General features: G+C 35.9%; 1 pseudogene; it reads left to right on the plus strand.

Moving 5' to 3' along the window:
- Window positions 1-7,568: 7,568 nt before the first annotated feature.
- LOC110300821 (cysteine and histidine-rich domain-containing protein 1 pseudogene) lies at window positions 7,569-9,759 on the plus strand (annotated as a pseudogene).
- The last annotated feature ends 7,347 nt before the right edge of the window (window positions 9,760-17,106 follow it).

Raw genomic sequence — 17,106 nt, forward strand, 5'->3', positions numbered from 1 at the left:
GGAGTGGGGGTGTAGGGGATTCGGTGGGGTGGGAATGGGGGACTTTTGGGACAGCATTGAAAATGTAAACGAGGAAAATACCTAATTAAAAAATAAATCAAAAAAAAAAAGAAAAAAAAAAAAAGAAAATGTAAACGAGGAAAATACCTAATAAAAAATAAATTAAAAATAAAATAAAATAAAATAACTCAAAAAAAAAAAAGAAAAGAAAAAGAAAATCACAAAAGGATCCAAGGGAGAAAGACCAAATCTCCAAACCTGACATCCTCATTACAATGAGAATTAGAATTTGGGTGCTAGTTGTGTTAAGATGAGTCTTTAACAGAAAATCTTTTTTTGTTGTTCTAGCTTTAATTATTTTTAATTAGGTATTTTCTTCATTTACATTTCCAATGCTATCCCAAAAGTCCCCCATACCCTCCCCCTGCCCTGCTCCCCTACCCACTCACTCCTACTTCTTGGCCCTGGCGTTCCCCTGTACTGAGGCATATAAAGTTTGCAAGACCAAGGGGCCTCTCTTTCCAGTGATGGCCGACTAGGCCATCTTCTGCTACATATGCAGCTAGAGACATGAGCTCTGGGGTACTGGTTAGTTCATATTGTTTTAACAGAAAATCTTAGAGACAACAGTTACTGTGGAGCCATCTGATTGGGCACCCACTGTATCACACAGCAAGTGTCTGTGCAACACATGAATAACCACCCTGACATACAAGAGAATCTTATCAGTGACATTACACTTGAAATGCATCTGTCTTTGAGTTGTCTTTTCCTCAAAGATCAAAACTTAAAATCCAGAAAGGGAATAAAGAGGAGACTTTTGAACAATTAGGCCAGTGTTTTCTACTGGGAGGAAGAAAAATATGAGAGAAAAAAATAGTCAAGAAATATATGATAAAAATGATCTGATAAGAAGTGTAAATGTAATTTATTGATACTGATGAGGTAGTACGGATGGATTATTGGAGCAAACCTTTACCTATGAGGATACTTCATCAAAGACAGATAGAAAGAGGTCAACCAGATGAGGAATACAGATAAATATGAGCACTCTAGAAAGAGGTATGGTGAAGGAGATTAGAATATGAAATACCAAAATAATATTAGTATGATCTAACTATCGTTATGTTTGTGTGCACACCTCTCTCTCTCTCTCTCTCTCTCTCTCTCTCTCTCTCTCTCCTTCTTTCTTTCTTTCTCTCTGTGTGTGTGGGGTAGAGAGAGAAAGAGGACAGCCTCATGACAGACAGAATGTTCATAGCCAATATCTTTTGTGAAAGACACACAAAAAATGATTTAGAAGTGTCAAAAGTACAAGGAGAATGCCAAAGTGCTTGTGAATGAAGGGGAAGTAAACCATACTGAGGCCAGGGAGAACTCACATGCCACTGAAGAAGGCCCTTAGGGTAGCAATAATCTAAGGAAGAAGAGTAAGTGAAGAATGAACAGAATTGTCATAGAGGAAGGTGCATAAGATGCACTTTGATAGCTATTGTTCCTGAATTCTCAGCCAGTGATTGAAAGGATTTATGGTATATGAAAGAAGGAGGAGATATAATCAATTGAAGATAATTTAAACAGGTCTAATAGACTTTGTGTGAGGGCAGACTTAAGAGTTCGAGCCAACACCATGAGAATAGCCTGCATCACCAAAGCTAGCCCACTGTAGCTAAATCTGTGAATGACAGAGGACAGGAGTGTAGGGGAGATTACAGAGTAGACAGACTCTCGAAATCACACTTGACAGTTGCTAGTGAGGTCGAAGTCATAAGACACTTCCTATCTCTATTATCTTTCACTGATACAGAAATGGGATTCATAGGATGATTCATATATCTCATATTTCCTACTGATATTAGAGCAGAATGACTTTACCAGACATGTAGAAAAAAATCTTGAAGAAGAGCATTTAAATATGCAGTCATTGAAATGATTGTCTTATTGAGCATACTTCACACCATAGATTTGCAGTAATTAACAACCTTTAACTTATGGAGTAGATGTGATTTATGAAGGTTGTGTAGCATACTGGCCCTCACTTAACAAGAGCTTGACTAGGCTAGAATAACAGATATCTCATTGTATCTACTAGCCATGAATTATCTTTTTAAAAAGATGTATTTTTATTATATTAATTTTTCTGTGTGTATGTGTGTGTGACTTTGCGTACATATGTGCACAAGAATGCTGGTGCCATGGGAATTAGAATCATCTGATTTCCTGGATTAAAATTATAGCCAAGTGTAAATCACTTAATATGGGTGCTGGGAATCAATCTCGGTTTTTCTACTATTCAATGTAAGGTCTTAACTGCTAAGAGATATCTCTAGTCCCTGAATTGCTTCTTGATATTCAAGAAAAAAAGATACTTTGAGATAGAGTCTTTTTTATATAACATAGGCTTTCCTTGAATTCGAAATCCTCCAGCATTAGGCTCTAAGTGTTAGTATCTCAAGCATATGCCATATCTAATAAATCATAATCACTGGCTTCCTAGCTAGAGGAATGCACCATGAGTAGAGTGTTAGAGTGAAAAAGCTTACCATATAATTTAAAAATACCCTAACTTTGTACAATTACTCAAATCAAAGAAACATGTTAAATATGCCGTCAGGTTATAATACAGTAAAGTGAGGTAGGTGGAGAAAGTTACCGAAGGACAGTTTTAATGATAAGAATAAGAGGAGGAAATAGGAAGAAGAGGAAGAGGAGGATGAAGGAGGAGGAGGAAGAAAGAAGATTATCAAGAAGGAAGAAGTAGAGAAGTAGTAGAAGTAGTCATCCTAGCAGTGGTAGCAGTAGAGTAGTAGTTGTAGATAAGTAGAATAGAGCATCACTGAATAAGGCTGCCAGCACACTTTGATGGTCATTATATAATGGAGATCCTGGAAATAACAGTTCATTCTGTGGGACACACAAAGAACTGACCGTCTAGAGAAGATGAATGACTCACATGTACAAAGGAAAAAGGCAAAATGAAGAGAGAGAAGAAAAATAATTATTTAATTTTTCACAAGTTGACAGCTCCCACCAAGATGAGAGGAAACAGATTGGGAAGTTACAATGATGCTCTAGGTTAGGTTTTTAGAGAGGTCCTTGGCTCCTCCTACTTCTTTTATTTATTTATTTTTCCCATGAAAGTAGAATGCCAGGGTGTGTGTGTATGTGGCTTCTACTCCCTGCTACCTCTCTTATGAACATGGAAATAGCTCTCTTGAGAAACAAGTCCCTCTTTTCTCTTTCTGTCTATATCCTTCAATATTTTTTCTCATTCCCTCTCATAGATCAAAGCAGTTCCTACTGTTGGGGTAGGCAATGATGACCATTCTAGCTGCTTCAAGCTGTCAAAAGGGAACCATAGTAAAAGGCAGTAGTCAGTGGCTTCAAGGAAAGTTTGTTTAAGGGGCCACAAAAAAAAAAAATCTTAGCAGAGATCTAGCACATAGGCCAGCCATTAGATGATAGCAATCGATCTTGGAGATTGCTGTGAGGGTGAAGCAGCATCCGCAGCATACACAAAGTATTAGTACTGCCACACTTCTTACTGGGCACTTTTGCTCTTGTTAAAGAAAATGGGCAAGAAAACCACCCAAAGATTGTTCACTTATCTTATGTCTTAACAAAGTCAATGGTTTCTTTGTTACGTGGTCTTCAATTGGACTGTGGAGAAAACTTATTTTGGCTCAGAAACTTAAGGAGGTTCCTTGCTTTTGTTTTTTGTTTTGTTTTGTCTTTATCAATCACTTTATGTTCAGAGGTTGATCATTGGGACTCTTTGCAGTTTCCACGTAAATACTGAGAGATATAATTAGAGACATAGTTGCCACATTATATTATTATTATTATTATTATTAATCATCATTATTATCATCATTATCCTCCTCTTCTTTCTACAGTATAACCTATAATTAGATTGGCAAAAGTTTTATTTGATGGATTACTATTTAATTGTATAATTAACTATTCTTTATACCAGACTCCTGTAAAGGGAAGTGGAAGTCTGGAGAGTCTATAGAAGTTAGGTAAGATGACTGCCTCATTGGCAGAGTCATTTATAGTAAAAGCTGCCCTTATCCATGTAACAGGTAAAACATCAAGAGGAGCTAGCCATAATTGATCAAGTTGGGCTGAAATACGGATTTTATTTTAATTCAGAGTAGGGCTAGACATTAGCTTCTGTCAATATAAGAAAGAAATATTATTTATTGGTTTTGACATTTATGATCCCTGCATTGTCCCATAAGCTCCATTCTGATATCCTGAATATTTTTCCCAGAGTTGTGAGTTTGACAACATAGTACCTCATAGCCTCTTTTAGTCAGAGAATATGGAACAGTTGTGAGAATAATGTATGAAAAGAGAACTGTTTATAGCTGGTAAATATATTTTTAGCTTTAGATTTGACCTTGGCATTAAGAAGATATATCCTTTTTTCTGATTTTAATTTTAATTTTATTTATTTATTGGTAAAAGGTAGGGATTACAGTGTTGTCTTGAGTCAAGGTCATAGTGTTCAATATCCTGACAGAAGTTTTCTATTTTCTTTAAGAAAAAAATCAGTGGCAAAGGGTTGTCTGGATAGTATCTCACTTGGTTCAGTCAAATATTCCAGTAGTATAGTCCCTTATTCATACTGATCATTTGATTATATTTGATTATCCTCTTCTTCTGCATGCTGAAAGCCATGAAGGTGGCCAAGAATGATAACTTTTAAATTTAATATCTAGAAAATACATTTGAGCTGAAGCCAAGCATTCAAATAAATTTTGATTATACATCTGCTATGGATTTTTTTAAGTTATTCCTTTTAATTGCTATGATTTCAGCAGAAGTGTGACACCTTTATATTGACCTTTGACATGGAAACTAATAAGATCCTATGTGGATGTATTTGGAATGATATGTATTTTCTCTTAGTCTTGTGTTTTATGCACATCTTGTTTAAAATTGCTCAGATCTTTGTAATTTCAATGAGGTTTTAAGTTTTCTTTCAATTTCAGGTACGATTGTGTTGTCTAAGTCTTTTTATTATAATTATTTCTGGTTTACATTTTAAATATACATTTTCTACATACTGTCCTATTTCCAAATGTCAAGCAAAATAGTAGTATTAACAAATAAATTCACCATCTGTTTGAAACTTTTCTTCAGGGGGCACTAAGCAATGTCTATACCTTCGCAAAGTCTCCTCAGGAAAAACTCAAGTGCAAATTGTACCACACATAACTCTGGAAACCTGAGTCTCTTTATGCTCTTTGTATAGACTGTGGATGGTACTCACCTTCCTTTTATGGGACAGGTAAAAGACTGACTATCCATGAAAGGCAAAAGACGAAAATGAAGACATAGAGTGAAAGCAGTCATCAGTGAACACATGTTGACAGTTCCTATCTTGATGTGTCTGGATAAGAGAGAACACGTATATTTGGCAATATGTCTGCGTAGGAGGCAATCTGAGTTAGGCATTGCATAAAGCCCCTTTCTCTATTCTCATGCATAGGTGTTTATCATTGAGCAAATTTTGTCCTTCATGCCACTTTTCTCAAGAGAAGGGAATAGTCCTCTTGGTAAGCCCTTCCCTGATTTCCACCTGTATCCTCTTAACTTTTCATTGGTTGGTCACTGTAACCAACTAGTCATTATTGCCCACATGTAAGTTAGACTTGAAGAAGAAGCAGATGATCAGCATTGCAGAATAATGCTGAAAGCAAACATATTGAATATTAATGGAATTTGCATGCTGATGTGTCCTTTTTACACAAGAGCTTATGAAGGAACAAGATAATGAATGTATTTCATTCAGTAAAACTATTTACTTCTTTTTGTTAAAGTATTTAAAGGTAGACTGCTAACATGCTTCTAAATTTGTCTGGGGCCACAGTGCTTGAATTTGCAGGGATTTGGCATAGTTTCTGTATAATTAGTCATGGAGACAAAAGAAGAGATGAATAGCAAATTAACAAAACAAAAATTAGGAACTACAAATTCCCCACTTGGAGAATTGAATAGAAAATAACTAAGGAGAAAGAACTCCAAGTCTCCCTCCAAGCTGGAGCAGAAAATCTAAGTGATAGAATCCCAGTGAGCATAGGTGTCTCTGCTGGGTCATCCATACACGGTTATCTCTAAAAGCCAGAAAAGGATTCCTGATAAAAGAAAAGTGCTATTTCGTTGAATATTTCAGTGTCCTTCCAGTAACAGTTAAAAGATTCAGATAAGGTAACAGATGAACTCCTGAAATTGTGTTGTAATATTCGCTAAAATAATGTATAAAAACTATCTTATAAAAATACAATGCATAATGATGTCAAATACCAATCGGATGGAGGAAATGCTGCACAGATAATATACCACTTATGTAAGTAATGTTTCAGAATACGTGGATAGCTATGACAATGAATATCTTTAAATATTCTGGCATTGTTATTAAATTGACAAAACCACATTATGATTCTGTGTTATATTATATTCAAGGACTGCCAACACATTTTCATAAAATCACTTCAATTTTTTAAGTACGCAGTATATAAATAAATAAGCAATTATATATTTAATTCAAATACTGATAGTGCTACAATCAGAAGGTTTATGTAATTGTATCACAGTGACTTTCTTTTCCAGCTCATATTTAATATCTAATAAAACAGAATATTTGAATTGAGTAGACTTTATATTTTTCCCTATTCCTTATATTTTGTCCTCAGTATCATTATGAAGATGATGTTAAGGCAAAAAGTTTATTTTGGGGTTGGGGATTTAGTTCAGTGGTAGAGTGCTTGCCTAGTAAGCGCAAGGCCCTGGGTTCGGTCCTCAGCTCTGGGAGAAAAAAAAAAAAAGGTTTATTTTGTTTTGTCAATATTTTTCGTTTCATTTCTTATAATTTTTATTGATAAAAATACTTATAATACAGTGAAATAATTAATTATACATTAATATTAAATATATATCTACCTATGGAAAAATAACTAACAAGATTATGAATGTCTAACTAGGTCTTTTACCAATGATGTTTAAGTCTGGGCCTAAAGTTAAGTTTAACTTACATCCTTGACTTTGAAGGACTGAGAAAACTCTAGCATTCTATAGACCAGTGGCAGCAAAGAAGCAGTAGCAACTGGGAAAGGATCAGTTATAAGAGTGGTTGTAAGATCTAAACTATGGGTCATTTCTTAATTCAGCTCTGAAATTCTTGTCCTCTGCACGTGTGAGAACATCTTACCAAAAACACTATGCAGAGGTGAAACACAATTCAGGGTTTTTAACAGAATGATTAATATCCTCCAAATATCTGAGGATTTTGAGAGAGAGAGAGAGAGAGGAGTGGGTGAGAATAATGAAGCAATATCTTCCGTTAGATATTACTTAACACTTAACACTCCATCCTTAAAATTATCAACTCCTTCTCAATGTTTCTGTGTGGTATTACACTTTCTTGAACTTGTATAAATAAATTGCATGTAACCATTAGTGATTTTTTACATCATAAATTACATGAACCAATCCATGTACAGAAGTAGAGATAATAATGCAAAAATATATGTTCTTAAAAATGTTTATGTTCGGGCTTCCGGAAGCTAGCTGCGGCCTGAACAGTAGGGCTGATGATTGCTGCGGTGGTTCACTTCTAGTCCCGGGTGGTCTGGATTTCGCCGGGAAGACGGAATGGCGCTCTTGCGTTACAACCGCGGCTGTGGCCAGCGTTTCGACCCAGAGGCCAACTCGGACGATGCTTGCACATACCACCCAGGTGTTCCTGTCTTTCATGATGCCCTAAAGGGTTGGTCTTGCTGTAAAAGAAGGACAACTGATTTCTCTGACTTCTTAAGCATTGTAGGCTGTACAAAAGGTAGGCATAATAGTGAGAAGCCACCTGAACCGGTAAAGCCTGAAGTCAAGACTACTGAGAAGAAGGAACTATCTGAATTAAAACCCAAATTTCAGGAGCACATCATTCAAGCCCCTAAGCCAGTAGAAGCAATAAAAAGGCCAAGCCCAGATGAACCAATGACAAACTTGGAGTTAAAAATATCTGCTTCCCTAAAACAAGCACTTGATAAACTTGAACTGTCATCCGGGAGTGAAGAAGATAAAAAAGAAGAAGACAGTGATGAAATTAAGGTTGGGACTTCCTGTAAAAATGGAGGGTGTTCAAAGACATACCAGGGTCTACAGAGTCTAGAAGAAGTCTGTGTATAACATTCTGGAGTACCTATTTTCCATGAGGGGATGAAATATTGGAGCTGTTGTAGAAGAAAAACTTCAGATTTTAATACATTCTTAGCCCAAGAGGGCTGTACAAGAGGGAAGCATGTATGGACTAAAAAGGATGCAGGGAAAAAAGTTGTTCCCTGTAGACACGACTGGCATCAGACTGGGGGTGAAGTTACCATCTCAGTGTATGCTAAAAATTCCCTACCAGAACTCAGTCAAGTTGAAGCAAATAGTACTTTGTTAAATGTACACATTGTATTTGAAGGAGAGAAAGAATTTCATCAAAATGTGAAACTGTGGGGTGTAATTGATGTTAAACGAAGTTACGTAACGATGACTGCAACAAAGATTGAGATCACTATGAGAAAGGCGGAACCCATGCAGTGGGCAAGTCTTGAGCTACCTACAACCAAAAAGCAGGAGAAACAAAAAGATATAGCTGATTGATTAGAAGAGGAACAGAATTCTTAACGTGTGTGTGTGTGTGTGTGTGTGTGTGTGTGAGAGATGGTTGCTTGCTGCTGGAATCTTTCGTTGTTTCTAGTCTGTCATTTTGGGGTTATCATGAGGTTCTTCAAAGCCAAAGTCTGTTCAATTTTTGTGCCTCTATCTTCCTTTCGAGTTACATAATATGATTATTCAAGTCTCCTCACTAGAACTATAGTTGTTGCCCTTACACTTGAAGGGAGGGAAAGAAACCATAAGTATAATTGCAGTATTTTTTAGTATAAATTATTATAAGCAGGAAGTGAAAGAAGTTTTGTTTTGTTTAATCCTGATAACTTCTTTTTCCCTTAAATGGGAAAGCAAAGTGGTATATAAAAAACTGAGTTGGCCTCTCCATGAACTTTTGTTATTATAATTCTTGAAAATCTTTAAGGAAAAGACTTTGTTTCTTCCTATGCAGTGGTTACTTTTTGTAGTACTAATTCTGAAGCAGTGGAGTCAAACCGTCTGTGTGTGCTGGCTGAGTTTATAATTCATTTGCAGTTAAATTAATTTTAGAAAGTTGCTTCAATACTTGCATTACCTGGCAAGCAGTATAATTTAAGTCTATAGGAAATAAACTAAGATTATAGAATTACAATTTGGTTAAAATTCATCATAAGAGTAAGCAATAATGTTAAAATCTCTTTCCTGATTATTTAAAGGACTCTTTATGGTGTTTTGACAAAATTATATCTGATTTACAGTCTAAACACTCTTATGGGTGATATCTGATGAATCCCTGATGAAAAACTGTATCTGTTAAATTGTGAATGTGTAGCTTCGTTGAAATACATTAAGGTGTGTGTTGCGGCTTGAATCTGAAATGTACCTGGAGGCTTGTTTTGAGCTGTTGGTCTTTCAACTTAGGGCTCTATTTTGAAGGCTGTGAAACCTTTAGCATATTGAGGGGTGAGCCTTTAAGGATCATACACTCCTGCTGGTCTGATCCAGTCAGGACATATGAACCACCTCTGTCCCATACTCCCACTGCTGCCTCCTCAGCCATTATAGATTGTATCCTCTGAAACCGTGAGCCAAAATAAACCTTACCTCCCTTGAGTTGTTTCTGTCATGTTTTGGTCAAGACAAGAAAAGTAATATACAACGGGAAAATTACAGTCTGTATTTTAGAATACCTGAATGTTATGTGTTAAGTTAATTTAGTAGTTTAATTCTTGGGAGCCATTTTAAGAGTTTCATGAAGAGTTTTACATATAATGGTTATGTGTTATACTTCATTTTCATTAGTTGTAGATGACACAGATAAACTTAGATCAAAATGAAAGTTGAAAGTCTTTATTTCTCAAACTCTTTGGTGTTAATAGAATCCTAACAAAGTTTCATTAGTCTATTGTTTTAGTTAATAAAGGATCTGTATGGGGGCTGGAGAGACAGCTCCTTTAAGGGCACTAGTTAATGGGTTCAATTCCCTGCATCCACGTGGCATCTTAAATACTTGAGGATCTTCACATCACACACAGGACCTTCTTCTGGCCTCCATGGGCATCAGTCTTATACTGTGCTCTTTGATACAGCAAGCAACCTATTTGCACGAATTATCATACTGCTATTAGCAGATAACTATTAAAGATACTATGAGCCTCAGGCAACAAGTATAAAGATACTAATCTAGCCTTCAGGCTTTGATGAAGCAAGAACATACTAAACATTTTTTGGCAATAAAAAACTGGTATCCAAATAGTGTTTCTAAGTTTATAGTTAAAAGGGAATGCATTTAGAAAAAGAGATCTTGCCTGGCAATTTTGGCGCATACCTTTAATCCCAGCATTTGGGAGGCAAAGGCAGGTGGATCTCTTGAGTTCGAGGCCAGCCTGGTCTACAAAGTGAGTTCCAGGACAGCGAGGGCTACACAGAAACTCTTGAAAATCCAAAAAGAAAAAAAGAAAAGGAGATCTTGTGTACTACCTGAGGAAAGAGGTTGAAACAATTTGATTCAAAATAATAATTATATCTGTATCACTTCCTTGTTGGGGTGGTTTTGTTTTCTTTTGAATAACAACTTTGTTTTGATGTCACTGTTAGAGCAAGTTTTCTAACTTTAGGCATGATTGCACAACATATTTCTTCCGTAGTTGTGCATAGTTTGTGACCATTTAATTATTGTTTCAGAACTTTTGCATGGCATTCAGATAAAAATTAAGTAAAATTTACCTTAACTCTCATGCTGCAGTATTTTTAAGAAAGAGTGTTTTACCCTACAGTTAATAAAAATGCTTGTTAGCTTTGAGAAGTTATTTCTATTAGATATATGTCTTTCTTTTATTATAGCATCAAAACAATCAAACCTAGATAAAATTTATACACATTGTAACTCAATTTATCATGGGAAATTTAAAATGCAGTTTTTCTTGTCTAGCTTTTGCTTGCACAAAGGAAGTAATAAATTGACCTGTCTTTCCTAACCTTTTATTTTGCAGTAACTTTATGTTGGTGGAATTATAAAAATAGTGAAGGAGTTTTTTTTATAATAAGAATATTGTCTCCCTGTGTTAAAATCTTACATGTATTTTACAAAACTAAGACATTACCTTGGTATAACATTTTAAAGTAGGAATGTTTAATTTTAAACATTTTAGTGGAACCCTTAAAGGGTAATAATTCTTGAAACCTATTGTAAAACCTAAGCCAATGATATACAAAACTAAATTGAAATCAGATGTTTATAGATTGATTGTGTACATCTTTTGGAGTAGCACACTGTCAGTACAATGATTCAGCTGTGACATTTGTATCTTATTTTATGTAATTTTGTCTTTATTTCATATTTGTTTGATTTTCTAATACTAGTTATTCATCAGAATGAAGAGAATCATTAAAATGTTCTTGCCAATAAAAAAAAATGTTTATGTTCTTTTGTTGCTAGAACTCTCCTCTGAATACTATCAAGAAAGACAAGTAGTTAAGTAATCTCACTCTACAGAAAATAATACAGCTTTACAATTACACCCTAGACTCTGGGCCCACTATCATTTTTGGAGTGACGAATTCTACTTGGAAAGAGTGTATCTTGCCCATTCTGATCAAAATGAGACATTGAAACCATTTTAAGTGGAGGATGTAAATTTTGAATAATCATGTAACAGAAGTGCCCACTCTAAAACACATAATATTAGTTATCAAATCACCAGATATGTACAGCTTTGTGTGTTGAAAAGACTTTAACCATGTTAGAAAAAGAGCTAGATTTTGTGATGTTCACACTAACATATTAGGACAATGATGAATTCATCTCTGGGGATTTTCTCTCTTCAATTTGTAGTATAAGCAAATTGTAGATTAGATTACTTGTCGATATTCCTTAACATTCGAAGAAAAGCCCAAAATGAGACAATGAATGGAATTGGCAATTCTATAAAAATGAGAACATAAGTAAGAGCTCTATTTTGGGTCACTGTCATTTATATTCATTAAATTCACCATGCTCCATAAGCTAGACTTTTAAACACTAAGAACAAATTGTTAAGGAACTCTCATTACATGTTGTTTAGTTAGGTTGTCAGTGCCTTATTTCAAAATTAGAAATAGCATCCTGAGTTGAAAGAGTGTCAGGACTAGGGATTTCTGCAAGAATTAACAACACATGTTTCCAAGGTTAATTCTTAAGTGTAATCCTGTATTCTTACATGATCAGGAACTCAAGGGTAGTGTGAATATATTTCATAAAAGAGGCTGAGGCTGATCAAGAGAATGGGATAGTATGAGTTCATCATGGAGAATTAGTAATTTATTTAAAAGCCAATTTTTGACTGGCCTAGATCTTCCTGGATATCTGTATCAAGACAAGCTCTGAACTTTGGTGATTTAATCCCTGCTTAAAGGCAAAGCTATGTCATTTATATTGTTTAATACATGGCAATTCTTCCTACTTTATTAGCATCAAAAATGTGCTGGCTCACAGCTCTAGGAGAATAAAAGGCAGGATTGGAAACATGACGGTTCCTGATGTACTTACAGTTAACTTCCCCAGGAATCTTGATGTCAGGAAAAACTATTCCCTCTAAAGCCTAGATAATGGACCTTTCTAATCTCCCCAATCAGATATGGCGAAAGCATCTACATGGAGTTAGAACATCTCAGAAGTACCGAGTTATTTCTTTCCTATGACACCCTCTTCATGTGCTTTGAACATAGCCAATAAAACTTTTCCAGTTTAACCAGTGAACAATTTCATAATTATCACGACTGTGAAGTTCTAATATTCAATATCCAAGGAAGACTTTTAACATGCTTATTCATTTAAGTGTCACCTAAATGGGCATCATTAAACAACACTGTGCTAGACACAATACTATTTGCCAGTAAATTTTTTTAAAAATCAAAATAACTAAAAACCACTTTTAAAAGTGCTCAACTTCTTTTGAGTTATAAATAAAGTATTTTAATTGGTGAATAACCCTTCACTTTACATTAGGAGTTACAGAGCCTATAAGACCATAACTGTTATGTAGTGATGGATTTATTAGCACCTTTGATGTTTTAGCTAAAATGCTGAAAATGAAAATTAATTAGAAAACATCTAATTGCTCTTTAGTTTGATATCCCTGGGGAATACTTAATATAGAAGTAGAAATACAATGTCACCTAGCATATTTTGTACATATTTATGATTCAAAGAATAAGTTGGAAAACATGAAATATGTCTCAATGAACAATAAGTTTGTGAAGTTGGTGTCTTCACAAACCTCACAAACTTAATAACTTATCTGCCTAAATTACACATTTCTGGAAATTCAAATGGAAAAATTGCCATAGATATAAATGCATTAAAAGATATTTTATTTATTATACTACATCTGTTACTCATAGAAAATGCCTGAGGTATATTGTCCTGTGTTAACAGTCTTTGATGTGTCTCTTTAGCGTTAAAGTCTAAACAGTCTTCTTTTACTGTTGCGATGGAGTCTTGACGCTTAATATTTAAACATTTTTCAGGTTTGGAATCAGCTATTATTATCACTATTGTTTTAATATATATTAATTAAGAAGTAATTACATCAATTTCCCGTTTCATTTTCCTCCTTCCAGCCTCTCCCAAGTCTCTCACTTCAAATTGATATCATTGCTTTCTTGCATTATTGATTCACACACACACACACACACACACACACACACGTGCACACACACACGAAGGACAAAGATATAGATACAACCTGCTGAGTTGCTTGTGCTTTTAGAGTTTCAGGGTTAACCACTTTGAATTTCCTTCTCTCAGCAGTCATTAGTTTCTTGTAGGATTTTATCTAGAAGTGGGACTATGAAAATCATTTTCCCCCTTTTGTGCTAGTCTATCTACTGATAAAGGCATTGTTCAGATAATGTTTATACACTCATTTCTAGGAGAGACAATCTCACAGTAGAATTCCTGGCATTCTGACTCTTCTGATTTTACTGTCACCTCGCCCTCAATGTTTCTTGGTCTACAGTTGCAGGAACTGAGCTCAGCTGTATCTATTGAGACAAGGCTGATCACTATCCATTTATCCCTGCATTGTGTCCAGATGTAATTTTTCTGTAATGGTTTCCATTTTAAGATGAGACTATAATGAGCTATACTTTAAGCTATATTTCCCTGTGGGTACCAAGATAAGACATTTTTGTTTTGTTTTGTTTTGTTTTGTTTTGTTTTGGTTTGGTTTGGTTTGGTTTGGTTTGGTTTGGTTTGGTTTGGTTTGGTTTGGTTTGGTTTGGTTTGGTTTGGTTTGGTTTGGTTTGGTTTGGTTTGGTTTGCTTTGCTTTGCTTTGCTTTGCTTTGCTTTGCTTTGCTTTGCTTTGCTTTGCTTTGCTTTGCTTTGCTTTGTTTTGTTTTGTTTTGTTTTGTTTTGTTTTGTTTTGTTTTGTTTTGTTTTGTTTTGCTTTGTTTATTCAAGACAGGGTTTCTCTGTATAGCCCTGGCTGTCCTGGAACTCACTTTATCGACCAGACTGGCCTCGAACTCAGAAATCTGCCTGCCTCTGCCTCCCAAGTGCTGGGATTAAAGCCGTGCACCAGCACTGCCTGGCAATATATGACATTTTGAGTGTCCTTTGGAAAAAGATGATGTTGGGAGGATCCCTACAAGTTCCATGCCTCACTATTCACAGTGACCTGGCTAAGTTTCTTGTACCAGGCAGCCTTACATCCTGTTAGACAGGTTTCTATCAACAAGTACCTGTTGTTTATTGCACTTTTATAAATACCTTGTTGCAAGAGTCAGTACTGTGGCTTCAAATGTCTCAGGTTGATGAGAGTACGAACTGATGAGTTGATCACAGGAAAGAGACTTTCAGGTTAGACAGATGTAATCATCTGAGTTCTATATCCTAAGTGTATAGTGCCTTCAATAATAGGTACTTACCTTCAAGCTCTGAGAGGCAACCAAGGCTAACAGCTAGGCCAATGATGTTTTCGGAATCACTAGACTGCCATGCCAACCTATAAGAAATGCTCTCCTGGGCATATATCCAGAAGATGTTCCAACCGGTAAGAAGGACACATGCTCCACTATGTTCATAGCAGCCTTATGTATAATAGCCAGAAGCTGGAAAGAACCCAGATGCCCCTCAACAGAGCAATGGATACAGAAAATGTGGTACATTTACACAATGGAGTACTACTCAGCTATTAAAAAGAATGAATTTATGAAATTCCTAGGCAAATGGATGGACCTGGAGGGCATCATCCTGAGTGAGGTAACCTACCCAATCACAAAAGAACTCACACAATATGTACTCACTGATAAGTGGATATTAGCCCAGAAACTTAGAATACCCAAGGTATAAGATACAATTTGCTAAATGCATGAAACTCAAGAAGAATGAAGACCAAAGTGTGGACACTTTGCCCCTTCTTAGAATTGGGAACAAAACACCCATGGAAAGAGTTACAGAGACAAAGTTTGGAGCTGAGATGAAAGAATAGACCATCTAGAGACTGCCATATCCGGGGATCTATCCCGTAATCAGCTTCCAAATGCTGACACCATTGCATACACTAGCAAGATTTTGCTGAAAGGACCCAGATATAGCTGTCTCTAGTGAGACTATGCCAGGGCCTAGCAAATGCAGAAGTGGATGCTCACAGTCAGCTATTGGATGGATCACAGGGCCCCCAATGGAGGAGCTAGAGAAAGTACCCAAGGAGCTAAAGGGGTCTGTAACCCTATAGGTGGAACAACAATATGAACTAACCAGTACCCCACCTCGGAGCTCGTGTCTCTAGCTGCATATGAATCAGAAGATGGGCTAGTCGGCCATCAGTGGAGAGGCCCATTGGTTGTGCAAACTTTATTTGCCTCAGTACAGGGGAACACCAGGACTAAGAAGGGGGAGTGGGTGGGGGAGCGTGTGGGGGACTTTTGGGATAGCATTGGAAATGTAAATGAAATAAATACCCAATAATAATAATAATAAAAAGAAATGAGGTTTCTCAGGTCTGGTATTATGGTTCCTATTAGAATGGACAAAATTGCCACATGAGTGGTATAAAGTGTGTGTGTGTGTGTGTGTGTGTGTGTGTGTATGTGTTCATGCGCATGTGTGTTATAATTTTATTTAAATAGAAACAATATGATATCTTGAGGTTTTATCAAATGACCTTACATTGGTGGTAGTGTTATTTGTCCTTGTGACCCCTCCATTTATATTGACTTCCCTTTTCCCAGTCGGGGCCCCTCCCTGTTTTTCTATTACTTCTTTCATATTAACTCTACTCTGCTCTTCCTCTCTTGTACCCCCCAGGTCATTTCACACTGTCCGTCCTCCTGCGGTTACTCTATGTAATGTACTTAAGTCTGATGACTTGGGACAAGGAACAATAGGTGAAAGGAAACACATAGTCGATCTCTCTGGTTCTGAATTACCTCATTCAATATAGTCTTTTCTACCACTATTCATTTACCAAAAGCTTCATGATTTTATTTCCTTTACAGACAAATAATAATTAAATGGGTATATGTACAACATATTCTTTATTGATCTGTCCATATTTTGAAAGATATTTAGGTTCTTTCTATTTCCTAGCTATTGTGAATAGGGCAGTAATGTACGAGGAAATGTGGAGTATGATGTTATGTCCTTTGGGAATATGTTAAGGAGTAGTTTAGTTGTGTCACCTGGAAGGGTAAATTTTAGATTTTTTTAAAGGATTCTGCCCACTGATTTTCAGAGTTTCTATACCAATTAGCATTCTCACCAACAGTGAGTGGTGCATTTTTTTTTTGTCAGTTGTTTGCTGATCTTAACAATTCTGAGCTATTGATAAATTACATTTTTTAGAATATGTCCTGGGCTACCAATCAAAGAGGTAAAAAGAGCAGACTTCAAGCATAGTTGCAAAACTGTATAGTCTAAACAGACTTTTGCCAGATTTTTCAGATATAAATACCTATCTTTGGAACACAAACTTCAT

Source organism: Mus caroli, unplaced genomic scaffold, assembly GCF_978045245.1.
Source record: "Mus caroli unplaced genomic scaffold, Mus_caroli_1 scaffold_10, whole genome shotgun sequence".
Classification (NCBI taxonomy): Eukaryota; Metazoa; Chordata; class Mammalia; order Rodentia; family Muridae; genus Mus; species Mus caroli.